Source organism: Synchiropus splendidus, chromosome 1 (assembly GCF_027744825.2).
Source record: "Synchiropus splendidus isolate RoL2022-P1 chromosome 1, RoL_Sspl_1.0, whole genome shotgun sequence".
Lineage (NCBI taxonomy): Eukaryota > Metazoa > Chordata > Actinopteri > Syngnathiformes > Callionymidae > Synchiropus > Synchiropus splendidus.
In genome coordinates, this window is record NC_071334.1 from 22,822,721 (window position 1) to 22,840,707 (window position 17,987).

The following is a 17,987-nucleotide window of genomic DNA, read 5'->3' on the forward strand; positions in this document are numbered from 1 at the left end:
CCCATTTCAGTCCCATTGTGAAAACCTTGTTTTCAGTCAGATCTATACTTTAGAAGATGTTGAGTCTTTTCCAGTTGGATGTTAGAACAATGAACAAGCAGGGCAACTGCACTTTCAAAAGTCGCAGGTGATTGGTTTTTATCTACAGACATTGCAAAAGTTAAAATGTTTAGAATCTTGGAAGAGCCTACGACACTGCTGACCAAGCAATTGTCTCAGTTTTTGGCTTGGCATCAGAGACATGGCACCGAGGTGGATTTCATCGCAACGTGTGAACTGACCCTTGACTTCCATTTGTCACCATGTTCCATTCCATATTTATAAGATTCTCAAGGCCCAGCAGGCAGTTTTTAGCCTGTTAGGACCGGTTGGATGTCTCAAAACTGCCGACAAATGAACCAAACCAAAACCATTGTCTTCCATCCTCCAAGACTCCAACCCTGTACTTAACCATCCTCATGCAACTTTCAGAAAACACAAACCTTTTTGATCCTCATTTGACCCTCACTTCTCACATGCAAAAAAAAAAAGGCATAAAATAAAATTTTGCAACTTGTTTAAGTTCATATCAATAATCTTGAACATTAACCAAGACTCCAACCAAGTTATTTTGAAGTCTTCATCATTAAATTCAGAATGAAACTGTCCTAGCAAAGCCAAATGTCCTCACAAGGAGGAAGAAGAGACAGACCAATCCCACACACAAATCCATAACCCTAGCTCTAATAGTCAGTCAGCTCCTGTCACCAAAACTGACATTAAAGAGGGAGCCAGTCCATCACAACGTTCTTAATCCGTTGTGCCCACTATCCCTCCTCTCCTCTGTCTGCCTCACACACCATTTCTATCAATATCAAATATTATGAAAAAGCATCAGTAGAACGTTTCATAAAAAGCAGTGAGAATTCATGAGCGCTGGAGTGATTAGGAGTGCATTATTTTTCTTCAGCAGCCATGTGATTCATGAATGCCTCATTACACTAGAAATGTGTTTTTTTTTGGAGAAACGTCTCAGAAACAGAGCTGCCTAAAAGCAGAATTTGAATGGACTGAGAAGTGGGTCAAAGATTCCGACCGGTCAGAGTGCGCATGAACACAAGCACATGTGGACTGGCAAAATGAAAACGTGCTGTTACCAACTTTCTTCAGACTCCTCAGGACAAATCATCCATCCAACTGTTTTTAAGGTCACAGCCCACCCGGAGATCCGTCTGCAAAGATCTATGTGGGTCTAACTGATTTCAACCCATTATCTCTTCTCTTTTACAAGTCAGCACAGCAGAAGACTGAAAATAAACATGCAATCACACACATAATTGTTGAAGTTTTGAAACCATATTAAATGAATTATATTGGAGTGTGCACGACACACAAAGGTCTTAACATAACAGTCCACACCTACAGCACATTAGCTGACAAAGTCTCAAGGACAGATGTTGCAGGGATCTTTCCTCACTCACCTTCACCTCCCATTTCACCAGCCAAACCAAACAGCATTGCTTTACAACTTGTACGGCCACCATATTGTCCCCACCACAGCCAGTTCTAGGCTGTTTCTTCTTTCCCAGAACACTGTCTTCAAGTAAATTCAGCAGCTCTTATTATAACAAAAGCTTCATACATCTGTGGCAGCAGCCCGACTGGCTTGCAGTCACTATAAAATACCACTGTGCACCCTCAGAGTCAGCAGTAGTTAGCCAGTCTTCTGTACTTTCTCATTCCCACCATCTCACCATCACTTCTGCTCACCTCACTACTGTGAATATAGCACATCAACCACTCAGCCCTAAACCACTGTGACAGTCACAATATGGATTGCCATTACCAAAGTAAAAAAAAAAAAAAAAATAAAAGAACAAAAAAAAAAAAAAAATGTAAATAAAAAAAACAGATCATTCATCATGAGCAGTGGTGTTTGGGTTACGCCGCTTCCAAAGTCTGCCTTGAAAGGTCTATTCAATGAGGCCACATTATGCATTTGCAAAAATCACCAAAATGCTCTCAACTGTGAAGGAACAAATCCATATATGATTAATTTAATAAAAAAATAAATATATATATATATATATATATATATATAATATATATATATATATATATATATATATATATATATATATATATATATATATATATGATTAATTTAATTAAAAAAAAAATATATATATATATATATATTTTTTTTTTATTAAATTAATCATATATGGATTTGTTCCTTCACAGTTGAGAGCATTTTGGTGATTTTTGCAAATGCATAATGTGGCCTCATTGAATAGACCAATCTATTTTGCCTCATACTCTAAATGTGTTAATCGATACTCAAATATCGATTAAACACATTTAGGATGAATACAGTGACAGCACTCCTCACATCAGCATCAGCGCCGGGAGTGTGATGTCTCTGTGGGTTACAACAACTCACATGTTGAACTACTGCAACAAACGCATTGCCAGTGAGGTCAGTTTAATTTTTTATCAACAAAAATCTGTATTTAAAATTCTTTAAATGCGTTAGTGATGTACATTTTTTTCACAGTTAGTGGTCAAGGGGTATCATTACTTTACTTTTAGTTTGTAACTTTGACAAATACAAACATTTGAAACTATATTTTGATTCAAAACTTTCTCTCTTAGTGCATGAGAATTGACTATTGAAGAAAAAATTGAAGATAAAGTACCCAACAGGGTGCCTTTAACACAATCACCATTCCAAAACAGCATTGACTGATGCCATCTAGGCTCAAAGCTGTCCTCTGAATCTGACCGATTTTAAATTTCCGACGGATAAAACTGAACTGAAAAAAATCCTGATCCGTAAATTCTAACTCATTATCTGAAACCATTCAGTAAACAGCTCTTCCTCCCTTTGTCTTCACCTCCACTAGTCCCCCTGGGAACTGACCCAATTGCATGAATCAATCTTTCCTCAGGCAAGTTTCACTCTTTTTGTGTGTAAGTGAGCGCCAGACAATTAACTATTAAATCCCAGAGAGGCCGAGCACGTCCAATACTTGCACTCTGGGGAGTTTCAAGTTCATTTGGGAAATATGGAACCAGTCCACTGGTCTGCAAAAAAGACTGCTCATAAAATGATGACTGCAATACATTGAGTTTGATCCAAGCTTTATGTTATAAGCTATATGCATGATATTTCAACATGTTTTAAGAGTAAAACAAAACAAAAATTGTGAGAGGAAACAATTATTTGTTCAACTTTAATGTCAGAAAATCCAGTTGGGATTGTGCTTCAGGAAAAGAAGAAACCCCAGCAGGAAAGCTGGGACGCACACTGTAACACAAACCAACATCTCGTCTTTTGTAATAGATTAATTAAGATGATGAGAGCGCTGTATTAACCCACATACATCACTAGACAGTGGTAATATAGATGTTGTGTGTGTGAAAGCAGAACAAGCTCGAGAAACAGGCCTCCTCCTGGCGAATCGTTTATTTTCAGCTCTCTCATGGGCAAACAGGAGCGAGCCACAGATGTTCGACTCTCCCACCGGGCTGTCTTGCAGGAGATATGACATCGAAATGGCAAACAGTTCTGAGAATTCTGAGAATTGTCTGGAGAAAAGCCGATAATGATGTCGGCACAATTAAACAAACGTCGCAAAGACGCCACGTTTCAATTTGTCACCTTTCAGATGTGTGAAGTGACATTATCCGTATATGGCTGTCCAAGCATCTTGGAAGAATTTGCTGGACATGAGAGGAGGCAGACAGAAATGCCGTATCATCAGTGAGCATCTGATGAAACTTCATGTAGCAGTGGCCTCCTGTCCAGCACTCTGTAGGTGGTGCTTCAAAATGAAGTCAAGATCCACACGAATAGTTATTCAAAAGCAAACATTACCCCTGAAAATGTGCCCTGCTTTACGAAGCTACACCAGTCTGCTACTTAGCGAGATTGATATCAGGAGAGCGACGGCGTTGTCGGTGTTGCCAAGTTGGCTTTACCACAGTAGAGAGTCAAACCAGCACCCATCGAGGCCCCACCTGCTCACTGAGAACCTCTTACCTTTTCAGATAAAGAGCCACAAACTAAACAGCAAACTGGGAGATAATGCTTTCCAGACTGATGCCACCTCTGACGCCAAATCTAATTTTCAAAGCGCATTTAAAAATAAGAAGCAAACTGAGTTAATGGTTGTTGAATTCTGAAAAAGAATTGACTCTGTGGGTTCACAGAGGATAAGTCCCATTCTCAGTGTGGCTCCTGCTCCTCGTGGGCATGTAAGACAGCAGAGACAGTTTTTTGTCTTCAGCCTTCGTGCCTTGTTACCGTGGAGTCAGACCAAAAGTTGGGGGCGCACACACCCGCACACCTGAACACACCAGATTATTTGCATGTCTATTATCTTGGAAAACTGAGGCAAGGAGGGCCAATTTGAAGCTCCACTGCACTCACAACATCCCTAGGACACACACACGCACACCTTAACTGTACCTTAATCATTCTGGAATAACTGGAGAGCGGACCGTTTTTCCAGCCAGGAAGTTGTGTAATGAAAGCCAGCTCCATTTGGAGGGTTAAACACACAATCTACATGCATGATGAATCAGCTGTTAAATAGGTTCCGAGGCAAATTTAGACTATGTGACAGGAATTCTGAACTGCTGCTACTCGCCCATCTTTGTAGCACTGGTGTCATGAGTGAGTGTGACATGCACTGTTGCAAGATTAAAGCCTTTCTCATCGGAAATTTTATGTTTAAGTGAAACCACATCATTTTAGGTTCATATGAGTTGGCGAAAATCCTTTTTATCCATTCATCCATCCATTTCCTTCTGTTTATTCAGGTTGCGGGGCAACAGTCTCAGCATGGAAGTCTTCTTCCCACAGCCTCCTCAGGTGACAGTGTGAGAGTGCGGGATGTATCCAGGCCAGCTCGGACATACGAGCTCTCCTACATGTGGCCTCCTCCCTGACATGCATGACCGCAACCCCTCCCCAGGGAGACACCTAGGAGGCATCCTTACCAGATGCCCAAACTACTTCATCTGGCAGAAGAGCAGCAGTTATACTTTGATTCTCTCCCAAATGTCTATGCTCCTGACCCCTTCCTTAAGGCTTAGCCTGCCCACACATGCTGGGGGAAGCTCATTTTGGCCAGTTGTACCCATGATTCTTCCCTTTTCAGTCATGGCCCTAGGTGTGCCACGGGTGAGCGTTGGAACAATACAATGAGCTGATGTGTTTGACAAACTCCTGCTCTCTTTAACCCTCAGAAGGAGATGCTGACCCACATCCCTGCAATATCACAGTCAGTTGCGAACAACCCGGTCCTCCATGACACAAATAGGATCACATTGTATGAAAAAAAGCGGATTCTAAGGTCTGCAAACCTGGGAAAACTGGAGGTACGTCCTTGTTTCAAGGACACCAACATTCAATGCAATATAATATGGAGCAGGTGAGCGAAGTGATCTCTTACTGTCCCACACAGCAAGTGGCTGTCTACAGCAGATGGATTTTTCTCACCACAATTGAAGCCTCATTTCTCATAGATGAGCCGTGACTGTCTGCAGCCAGCCTTGGTCACGAAAGTTTGAGGCCAAAGACATGTAATTGTCTGTAATTCGCACCATTTTTGTGGCAAACCCTGAGTTCACCACGGCCGTGTTATGAGTGTCATCATGGGGTCTCTGGGCTGCAGCCCTAATCCAGTCCTATCTGCGAGCGGGCATAAATAAAACATAAGGCGACGCTTTCAGAAGCTTTAACCTGCATGCATAATTCAGCCCCCATTGATGCTGAAGCTCCAAACGCAGTTCCCACTTTCAACTGTTCACCAGTGTCCCACTAAACACCCAATTAGCTCTAATGAATCCAGCAAAGTCCGACTCTCAGCAGAAGCAGGAGTGAAAAGAGTTTCTCCTGACAACTGTGCAAGTTAATTGTGCTCTAATGAAAACTTTGCTCTCACCTTGAAGTAGGATGAAGGGTCAAGTGAAGTGTGTAAGTTGCTTTAATGCAGCCTGGGAACAGAGTGGGATAACTGCGATTCCCCTTAAACTGTCCTTAAATGGAGAAAAGGTCTGGCTGATCTGACAGTGTTATATTGATGCCTCGGCGACTTTGAGATGCTGTCGACAGTAGATCAGAACGTTGAGGCAGAATAGCACACGTGTATTGTGCTATTCTCTCTGCAATTTGTGACCAAGACTGTGACCCACATTCACTACTTCTGATGGAAGTGGCTCCAAAGACTTCAATAGCAAACACAGCATGAGGGAGGCGGGGAAACACAGAGGTAAAGAGCTTGAAACACCAATTCACTGTCAAGTCTTTGTTGGCTGCCAGGATCATATTTTTATCAAGCACCAACCTTCCCTATCTCTAACGTCAGCCCTGAATTATTCAATTTAACATGTTACCACCAGGTGGATCAGGTATCAAATGCTCCAAAGAAAGATCTTGCAACAACCGTACAACTGCATTTCTGTGGAGTAGTGAAGAGCTTGTGAACCACAAGGTGATGTTGGAAAGAACTGAAACTCTTCAACATGCTTAAGAGACAATGAGCCTAAAGAGAAAGCGACTACCCTTCCTTTAAATTTTTGGAGGCTATATTTATTTTTAAAAGAATATGGTTCTCTCCATAAAGCACAAACATTCTTCCCCATCCTTCATTCAATTCCCTACCCACTTTATTAATTTGTTTTTGTTCCTTCAATAAAGTGTGACATCGCTTACCAGTAGAACGAAATGTCAATGGCAATAAATTAGAAAACCATTGTTGTAATAAAAATGTCATAAATATGGGATCAATTACAACTCGCAGCACTAAGCTCTTGTAGTCCACATAACATTATTTGTTTGTCCCCTGAACCTTGAGCTTCACAACTGTTCTAGCTATACAATCTTTATTTACCATGATTTACTATGTATTTCTAGTCAGAATACCAAATTCCAATCAGTTGAGACAAGGTATAGTAAAGTAAAATTGCAGTCACCAATGCTGATTCTCATAAATAAGATTGTGGCATCCTGTGAAGGAGTGTGATTTGGTTTGGACAAAGGTAAGTAAAAAAATAAATGTATACAAAAGTGACTGAGTTATAGAAAAAGCTGCAGAAGAATAACCACAGTTTCCATCTCCACCTTCCTCAGAGATTTGATCATGTGCCGAATATACACTCTCAGTCTGACATTCTCCATTTTTGAAAAGTGGCTATTTTAGTTTCATCACAAACCAATGACTTTAAAATAAAGATGAGCTCCCGCTGGAGTGAAACTGACAGCTGGAGTCTCCAGTCGATATTGTAAGTTCTCCCCCGGGCTCCTTCTAAGATAAAGAGTTGGCAAAAGTCAACTACATGTTAATCCGCAAAACTAATATTTTGACTCTTTATAAACATTTATCCTGTGGCCTCTTGTAATGACCAGGGAATTGAAGAAGTGTTGTACAGTGTTGAGTGGAAACATGAAAACCATCAACGCCACTGAACTCCTAAACAGTTGTGCCCATTGCAAGAAAACAACTTGAAGCTATGAGTTTATCACCCTCCTATATAATGTGATCTAACATTAATTTATACAGGCTATAACACTGTTAAAATTCATTAGTTTCAGCTAAAAAAAGAAATTCAGTGTCTTTTGTGGCTCGCTTTGTTAGAAATAGAAAATACTACACAAAACAACAGCTTTTTCCTGTTTCCCATTTCTATGCAAATGATTTAAAATGCTTGAAAACAAACACTGAAGTGTCTTCTACTTTGTCTCCTACAAAGCAGCATGTTCACGAACGCCTCAGAAGTCCGGACATCACCTTGAGGGACATTTATTCACATAATCATGACAATAATAGTCTCTTAAAAGATACAAATAGATGTCAGATTGCCAACGTTTTATTTAAATTAATATGCTAATAACTTCACTGTTTCATTTGTTGGGTTCATTGGAACCCTGCACAGTAGCTTCAAATCACCCAGGGGAGCTGCTAAAATGATGGACTTGTCAGCCGGTTCCAAAATGAACAGGAGTGTGATATGTTGCAGGCAACATGGGAGGAGAGGCTGCTGTGTGTTTAAGGTGAACGATGAGGATTTTTAATAAAGGGAACGCGATCATTTTAGCCGCCATTGTGGTCCAGCAGTTCTTGAGTGATGACACCACTGAGTGGACAGTGAGGGAAGCGACCCATCAGCCAGCCACATTGTGCTACAATTACAAACTCAGTATTTACTTCATGGCGGTGAGAGAACTTGGCCAGCGTCTCTGCCAGGAAACCTGTTCTTCCATATGTTCATTCTCCAACAACTCATCCTTTTTTTCTCAAACGACTCATTTGGCATGTCCTCTGAAAGGAGGGAAACATTCCTCACTCCAAGTGTGCAGTGGCCTTCTGTGTGTGGCGCTGATAACATTTCAGAAGATAAACAGAGTCGAGCTGAATGTTTCTTTTTCCATGAAAACGTTGAGCCCAATACGAATATGCACATCATGTCATGAGCCATTACTCAGAACTCTTATTAGTTGCCACAGTACACGACTACACAACTGACGTTTTGGGGTGACAATGTGATTCGGGTTGTCCTTGTGTTCTGTCCTTGTTGAAGGCATGATGGCTCTGACATGGTGTTCCACGTTTCAAAAGTTATCTCCAGTGTTTGTAGCAAGAAGTGTGAATAATGTTGATCAACTTCAGAGGAATTAGCTTTGAAAAATAACAAATATGGCAACATAGAAATTACTCTGTTTCTGCACAGTCATGTTTGTTGGCAGAGAAAGGGTGGTGCCGTGAGCTCTTCAGTCCTTCCGATTCAACTATCAATAGGGTAAGAACACAGAACCGACAGGGTGCCAAGCGACGTACTGTATATTAGATTATATTGGACAGGCTACATAGCCGCTGAACTGAACGTTCAGCTAGTTTAAATAAAGTGATCCAGAATAAGCGCATCAGAGTGATGGTTGAATGCCATGGCCATCCAGAGCGCCGAATGGTGCTCTCATCATAGTCAGTGAGGTGGTGGAGAGCTTCCTTCGACGGGTTTTTGGATGGAAGTCAACTTGCAAATTTCTGAATAAAATGAAATATTCAGAAAAGGTTGAACAATGGTTGGTACAGAACGACTGAGAGGCCATCAAACACATGAGAACAACAGTCGGATCTGGCTTGAAGTTTATTACATACTCACAGAACAGAGCTTTAGTTCGGTGTGTTGGTGAGCCCCAATGTACATACAGATTATTATAAGACTGTCTTCATTTGTTCCTTGACACTTTCAGTGTTTATGTCCGCGTGGGCACCGTTCACCCAGTGGAACTAAGTGGCTACATGCAGGCTGAACCAAGTCATTATTCAGGTCGTGTAGTGTAATTTTGTAGTGTAAATTAGACCTTCTCTCCCATACTTGGTTTCAGCTGTTGATATATGTTGCAATCGCAGTCGGACTTAGGCAAATATTTGGTTTTCTGGGTCGTCTTGTGACAATGAACAATGACAGTGCTCCTTAAACCGAACTGAAGTGTGACGTCATGAGGTTTCGCCGTTACACTCCATTCTGTGTCGGAACGTCTTTTGTTTTCAACCACAAAAATATTTCTTTTGATGACTACGAAAAAGAACCACAATACATTTAAAAGGGCGCCATAGTGCAAATATATTTTTAAGCAAACAAATCTCACATACTAGTTGCATAATTACACAACTAACAGCAAGTTTGTTGCCTCACAGCCTATATTAATGGTGGGAACGTCGCTCGTATTTGTGAAACAAACTAACCCCCTTCATCCCACTCAAGCGATCTGCAAACCGAGTTTTTTTCATACTCAAATAATCCTTTGAAAAAGGCAAATATAGGATCCTCTCTCATGGCCAAAAACACACATCTTTATCGTTCAAGGTAATGGCTATGGTCAAAAAGTCGCTCCGTGAAGGCTGTCAGTCTTGTCATTCATACAGTGCACTCATCAACCCCAGAATTCTTTGCATGTCACTTTTTATTATGTGATGAGAACTGCAGGATAGAGGAATCTGAGGAATGCAGTGTTTTGTATTATTTTCAAATGGGAATTTCTCAGACATTGAACGTTGTTCTTTCATACTTCAGTTCATGTAAGGAGGTTTCACCTTGCTGACACTGTGGATAACGCTTATTGGCATTAAATATCCAAAGCGATGTCACCGCTGCGGAGGATTCAATCATTACTCGACAAACACAAACGCTCCTCAGACAAGGCTGTGAACAGGAAACACACCAAAGGCCAAGCATCCCACTTTTGCGTTATCTGTCTTCACATGGCAAAGCGTCGGCACTTTTGCTGTGAACACCTTGAATAAACACCCGAAACTTGTTTTGCTTTGAAAAATAAGGCGAGAAAGTTCAATCATATCTGGTTCAGCTCGACACACGGCCTCATCTCGAGTTTAAAAGAAGGATTGTTTACAGATGAAGGTTCATCAGAAGATCATTTCCGCTTGCATTCTATTGCTCTGGATGATGTAAACAAAGAGATGTTACACAGCTTTCATTTACACTTTAAAGGTTTTTTCCATCGCACTATGCATTTATTCATGTAGTTGCTTTAATTTACAGGTTTTGCCGTATTTGTTCAAAAGACAAGAAAACATAAAGGGGAGAACACGATCCAGTTGATCTGTACAACTAAAAAAACATTTTTCTTTTTTGCAAATACTGAGAATCGTCAGTAAATACCTGCAACTCATTTAAGAATGGGTTCAGAACCTTACATTGTTGATATGCCTCAATGATTTAAGGGCACAGAGAGAACATTTCTCCTCAGAGTCATGGAGGGATGAAATTTTAATTTGTTTAATTTTTGAATATGTCAGACAAATCATACTTACCATTATCATTACACAACCACAAAGTCAACATTAAATGTTGCTTAAGATAAATAGGTCGGATTTATGAAATTACCTATGTCTGTCATGTAAATAGCACCATAACAAAAAGAAAAAAATGAGTCAAACCCTCACATATGAAATACATCATCCGGTAATGCGTCCCCAGTAAACACAGATCCATTAGGAAGTGGCATCTCCCCAAGAATAATGTGTCTCCAGCAGCGTGGTGCAGATCAGACTAGATGAATGCCACAGCAACACGGAGCAAAGCTGACAGCAAACACCTGCTGATGATGTTTAAGCAAACACTGCAGGCTGTGCAGCTGACTTGATTTTTCCTTTTCTCATTCGTTTGACATTGTTGGGCATAACACCCACAAGGAAACACAAATAACCATTCTGGAGACACCAGCAGGCTAGCAAGAACGCACGCAAGCCACTATTCATCTTAAGTTGCCTTATGCATGCAAAAACAGAGTCAGCTCTTCACACAGACAGCCCACGCCTTTGCTCTGACATCCATATGCATAAGCGTAACGTAATACACAACAGAGCTGCCGAGATGTATGTATGCGAGCGTGTAGTCTTTGATTTGCTGGAGGAGCCTCAGCAGGGAACGCATGACAATACTGACGGGATAGAGCACAAATTAACAAGCTCAAGGAGAAAGAGCGAATGAGCTTGCAAAGCAGAGGCAGCGAGGGAAGACGGGGGACTATCCAAGTGAGCCCCAACATCGACTGTAAACAACACTTCCACCGGGAAAGACTCATGACAGCTTGCTACGTCGCTCTCTTCGCTGAGGTGATCCGAGACTGTTTTAGCTTGGAAGTGTTTTCTTAAAAGACGTCGGATCTGAGAAAAGCAGGTGCAAAGCTGTTTAATGGCAGAGCGGTGGGATGAGCCTCACTTTACCAGAGACAATGTTTCATTTACAGGAAAACATTTCAGGCACCGCAAAAGCAGCAACCTTCACTTGCATCTCGCTCAAAAATAAGGTGACAATCTGTCAAAATAGAGTGGCTGCTGCCTTTGGACGAGAGGATTGGGTCAGCAACAAGTCTCGGTCATCTAGTCATGTGGTGAGTGATTCTAGAGTGGCAGATTTCAGTTCTACTCTGACCCTAGAGATATATCGTCTTGAACTGGAATGACAGAGTTGCGGGGTGAAGCAGCCAAGGTGGGACACGCTCTGTATCGCTGTGGCCAGTTATGCTACAAAATTATAAAGCTCTTACAAAAAACAATTTCATTTCATACAAAGATCGATAAATCTAAAAAAACAAGTCCAAAAATTCAAAGAAAAAAAATGATTGGTCAATAAAAAATTAGGAGTCAGGGACTGACTATTTAAGTTGCATGTGTGGATTAAGTAGAAAAAGGATATGACTTGTTGAAAAAAATCAATATATATATTGTAATAAACTTGTTACATTCATGTCCAGTTCCTGTGAGAGACAAATTAAAGTTTTTCTGATTCTGATTCCCATTGCTAGTATGCAGAAATCAAATAGGATGCATCTCCACGCTGGAGTGGAGTCTTTTCTTTCATCAAACTGTGCCAACTGTTAAAAAAAAAAAAACAAACTTCAAATGTTCAGCTCTGTCACCAGCACTCTGTCTGATTAAAAAAAAACAATTGTAATTACTTTTAACCAAGGACGTTACGTGTTTGCCCAAGCAAAATAACTTGGCAAGTTAGGAGCATATTTTCTTAAAAAAAAAAAAAAAATCAATGTTTGATAAAAAATATATGGTGTGGTTCTTGCTATCCCACTGAATCAATGTAGGTAATATCACCGACTTGTATGATGGACCATGTCTGTTCAGAACTAACAAAAATACCAACACATTCTCACTCTCAAGGCATCAAATATCAACTATTGTGAAGTGGACTTCAATACTTTATTTTACTTTATTTTTTACTTTAATAGCAAAGTTATATACATAAAAACAAAACGAAAAGCTGTGATTTAGGGAAATTCATCAGGATGCAGAAATGACCTTTGTCATCGACAGAACCATTTTGTTTACAAGTATGCAGCGGCTCTGGAGCAACATTTTCCATATTTCATTTTTTAGTTTTATGCCCTTGTGTTTTGCAGCAGGTAAACTCATGAGGGCGTTGTTTGTTTATACAAGTTTTACGGATTTAAGGCTCATGAGCAGCATTGCAAGTGGGTGAAGTGGTCCATTGCGGTATCAGTTGCTCCGGTGGTCCAGTGGAATGTTCATTACCCCGAGGATCTCACTCTGTCCCTGTTTTTGGGAAACACATCCAAACACGCTTGCCTTATATAAAGGCAAGGGCACATTGGCAACCATGGTTTCCTCAGTCAGCCCTGGGCTGGAGCTCTGATATGGACTGTTGCAGCGGCACGTCATGTTCCCCAATCATATTCATTGCGCCAGCATCACTCTTTCCTTTGTCAGACAGATTTAGAGTTCAGTTCAAGACGACAGTTTCAGTCCTGTCATTGTACTGTGCTTTGAGTGTCACTGAGTATGAGAGCATCTGTGGCTTGATTTGGACAGTCACTGTGCATGACTGCTATTTGCTAGCAGTGTAGATACAGAAATACACCATTAGAGTTTTCATGTCACGTAGGGAAACAATAGAACGCCTTTTCATTGAAACATCAACATGTAAATGTGCTATACGTCAACACTGAGCGTAAATGTTCACTTGATGAATGTTGACATGCGACACCTATGGAGTGAGGATGTGCTCCAAAAAAAAAAAAAAAACTCAAGTCAATGATCAGCATACAGTCAAATCACTTCAATGAAACAGCGCCCATGTGACTGGCAGCGCTGGACTGGTACTAAAAAGAAAATAAAAAAGCCCTGGAAATTTTGGCTTTCAATGGCCCGCCGTGAGTTTCATATGACTTCCTTCAATGAATCTCAGCAATAGCCGACATGAACAAAATAGCACCAGTGACCAGGCTCTGTACAGAAAAGGCAGCTACAGCCTGTACTCGCTTGTCTGTTTCAACCTCTTCATTTTCAGCCTTCAACAGTCAGACAGAGGAGAGACAGGGTTGCACTCAAAGTGATCAAAGTTATAATTAATAGCACTTAAAAAATGATATACAGGACTGCCAAATGGACGACTGGGCATGCAAGAAATTGAAAAATAAAAGACTAAATCAATGCACTTTATATGGTCCAGACATTCATCCGTCTTGTGTCACACAAAGTGTTTTCTTCATATGCGTGTGCGCTGTGTTCAATTTTTCATTTATGTATTTATTATTTGTAAACCAGCTTATTGATTTAGCATGGTGAAGCCTCCAGGTGGAGCAGCCACACATGTCTATCCCTCTAAAAAATTTTTTTGAACACATGCTGTAGTTTTCGAACAAGTTTCATTCTCCAACTCTGAGTGTGACTCACAGCTAAATATGCTACTTCAAGGATGAGGATGATAAATCACAATGTGACTGATACCTCTTCCTCATTCTGGCCCTCCTCCAACTGGCAACGGCAGATGACGTGGTGATGGAGACATCCGATTCTGGTATACTTTACTGTCAATTCTGGAATGCAGTCATGCTAGTGACCCTCACATTTTTTAGTACAGGACCCATATTGGTTAACCAAAAGGAGGAGACTCTTCGAAGACCAGGTCGCCCACACAGACAAGTGGGTCAGAAGAAGGAAAAAAATCAATTACAACCTTATTTTCCTTCACACTGACATGGCATGCATGTCGCTAACTTTTGTGTTGGCTGCTGCATCTAGTTTTTAAATGGGTCCAAACTCTACGTTGCTTTGTTCTAAACAGGCTTTAGCACAGAGAAATCGTGTCATTGCTGGCTGGTCCCTTCTCATGTCTCTTCATGTTGCAACTTGCTTTCTGAGACTCTTCATCTGTACTATTTGTTATGTCTATTTTTATTACAAGTCAACGCTAGCTACCATGACTATCATGGTGTGAAAGCAAGCTCTGCAATCGAGTGAGCTGGTGTAGCCAACAATGCTGTAAACGTGCTGCACTGCGAGGTTTGAGGTCGGTTGTAACCGCGCAAGTTCTGGTGCTGGATATGCCTTTCGTCTACACTGATAATTTTCATTCACCGTATCAGATTCCCAGAGTAAATACATTTGAAAATACCAGATCTGTGTATTTGCGTGGACAGCGCATCCAGAAACTGACCCAGAAATTCACTTGTCCGTCTTTCTCCCTGAAAGTTGCCACTTCAACTTCAATTTTGGCGCGCTACAGATTAGTGTGTATTCAGTGACAACTGTTCAGTTTTCCCTTTTTTCAGAGAGAAAAAAAGAAAACATTAATTGAGCAGAAAGGGGAAATACAATGCAGATATTTTCATGTTTGTAGTGCAGTGATCGCTGTATATTCAAGTAGCACATGGTTAAAGCTTGAATGAGCGGCACGTGACTTGCAAGATACACATAGAAATGTTAGTCAGTTAGTACTACTGCCGCAGTTATGACACACAGTTTTTGTTATGAACCAGCAACATATGTGGTGTGTGAGCACAATGACAATCAGTCTTGAATCTGGAACCATGGAATTAATTCCATCGATGAAGTCTAATAAAATCATGTGAAATGAGCGCCGCATGCACTTTGTGAGAGAGAGTTTGGTGACAAAACTGTGTTAGCACATAAGGCCAGATCACTTGCCACAGTAGGCTTCATTAGAAAAAGGAGCGCACCAGAAGAATCCTACAAGTCTTGAAGTAATGAATCTGAGATGGGAAATTTCCCACAGGTATGCAGGAGAGTCCAACCCCCGTCTTTAGGAAATGCACGCAGAGAATAAATGAATAGACAGAAAAGTGTATCTGTGAAATCTCCTGTCATCATTCATAATCACAAGACTTGTCTCCTGCTCTCTTTTCCCAAGCGACTCTGACTTGTGAGGCTCCGCTGCGACATACATGCTGACACCAGCAGCCCTGCTGCTACTTTCTCACGAAACTAAATAAAAACATGATGATCAAACACAGAACCTCCTTGTTACAACGGAATGACGAGAAGCGCCGAGCGGCACAATTGGAACACACTGCTGTGGATGTAAATGAAGAGACAAGCGTTTATAAGGATCACCAGAGGGGGTGCTGTTGCTCCATCTGATAAAGGATTTCACTTCAATGGACGCTGAGATGATTTATCAAACAAGTGATCATTTTTCAATCAGTCTCAATCATAGCTACTGCAGACACGTTGATCAATGATTATTAGAGCACTGTGTTTTTAACGGTCCATTGTGAAGCTGACTTAAGAGTTTAAGACAGGAGCATTAAAAGTGGTATCACCGCTGCTAAGACCTTGGCTTGTGTGAGACTTACCCTGCAGTTTCTGTCCCCCACAAACCGCCATTGACTCCTCTAAACCGCCTACACCGTTGCAGTTGCAGGAGCACAACTTGCCTTTTGCTTTGAGAGGCATCTTCACACTGATCCTAGTGATGGGCATGTGGAACTTCATGATGTGAAAGTTTTCAGAGCCCAACTGGTGGTTGAAAAGTGCGTAAATGTAGGGGAGTGAAGTGGAAGCATAGATTATTTATTTTTGTTTAATATTACTTTTTTATACAATTACACTGGGAAAGAGAATACAAGGTTTGGACCTTGACACTTTCGCTCTATAGATACAGGTTTACTCCAAAAAACACTGCTGAATTGAATACCGGTCTCACATTAAATGTACTTTGCAGGACCATTATTTCTCTTCATTGCTTTGTTTATTGTTTCACAATTTCCTCAAATTGTGTTTCCACTTTCAAAAGTGAAATATTTTTAGGTGATTTCGGGTGAAAAATACCAATGTTCACCCCGGGAAAATGGTGGAACAGATCACCACAGCAGGAGGTGCAAGTCCAGAAACAACATCTCAGCAGAGGGTGTGGAGAACAAATATCAATAATTAAATGTAACACACGGTTTGATAAGAGGGGAAAAAAAAGGGTGGTTTGGCACCAAAACTCCTCAGAGAGCGAGTGCAGCGCGCTTGTAATGAGTAATGAGGTGTCCTTTCACATCATCTGTTCTTCGGAGCAGTGCAGAGGACCTGAGCGCCACAGCCAGCGTATGTCCCTCTTTCACTTTCTCTTTGTAACACGCATATTCCCAACACATACACTAGTATGCAAAACCACACACACACGCAAGGCCATACAGCGTCCCAGACATCTGGTGGGGCTTCAGCGGGTCTCTCCGCTGTGGTGCCGGTACAAGGACTAAAGATACTTCAGCAGTAATGACATGTCCCCATTGGCCAGGCAGGGCACAAAAACAGGAAGTGGGGACAAGTCTGAGGGTCGTGAGGTCACCCAGCATGGGAGGGTGATTTAAATACAGTAGAAGAGACAGAGAAACAGCGGGATGTGATGGGAAATGTGATTAAGTCGCATGTTTGGAGTCCATCCGGAAGAGAAGAGGAGAGACATGCTGCCAAGAATTAAACTCATTACAATTCAAAGTAGTTGACAGGAAATGGAAACACTGAAGTTGACTTCATTGGACAGAATGTGTAATGTTTATTAATGGCACTCAGACTTCAGTGGAGCGCGCACTAGTATCAGCACGATATTACAAATACCCGCCTACTGTTGCTGTTGATGTGTCCTTTCGTGTCAGCATTGGTGACCATTTATCAAAGTGGTCGAAGGGAAAGCAAGTATCACAACCACCAGCGAACCACAAAGCCGTCAACTCAGGCAAGAAGGCTTATGACAAAGCAGCCCTCATACACACACACTCTTTTCACGCCATTCCTTTCAGACCAGCATTCCCTCACAGCAGTTTCTGTGACAGTGGCTTGTGTTTTTGATCAGACCAGCCATTGCTCGCCACATGCTCTGATGAGTCGAGGTCCCCTTGTGTCACAACTTTACCACATTTCTTTCCTTGGAAACTTTTGATAGGCATTGGACACCAGTGACAAACAAGAGTGGAGGTTTGGCTGACAAAGAAATGATGCACCAAATCTGACTCATGCCATAACAAGCTAATTCTTTTTTTTTAAATTCCTAGTAGTAGTCATAGTGCAACTATAAATAGTACATAGTCATTGGTTCTATAAAGTTTCACAAGTCATCTTAATTGTCTTTACTTTTAGTGAGCACATGACCTTTACATTTCAAGCTGAGGATGCTTATATAAGAGCAGCTTCCTACTTAGCTGCGAAATA

At 41.2% G+C, this 17,987-nt stretch overlaps 1 protein-coding gene across 4 annotated transcripts in view; it reads right to left on the reverse strand.

Annotated features, from left to right (window-relative positions):
• LOC128751491 (inactive N-acetylated-alpha-linked acidic dipeptidase-like protein 2) overlaps positions 1 to 17,987 on the reverse strand; it is a 273,010-nt gene that overhangs the window by 89,644 nt on the left and 165,379 nt on the right. The gene's annotated exons all lie outside the window — the stretch shown is intronic.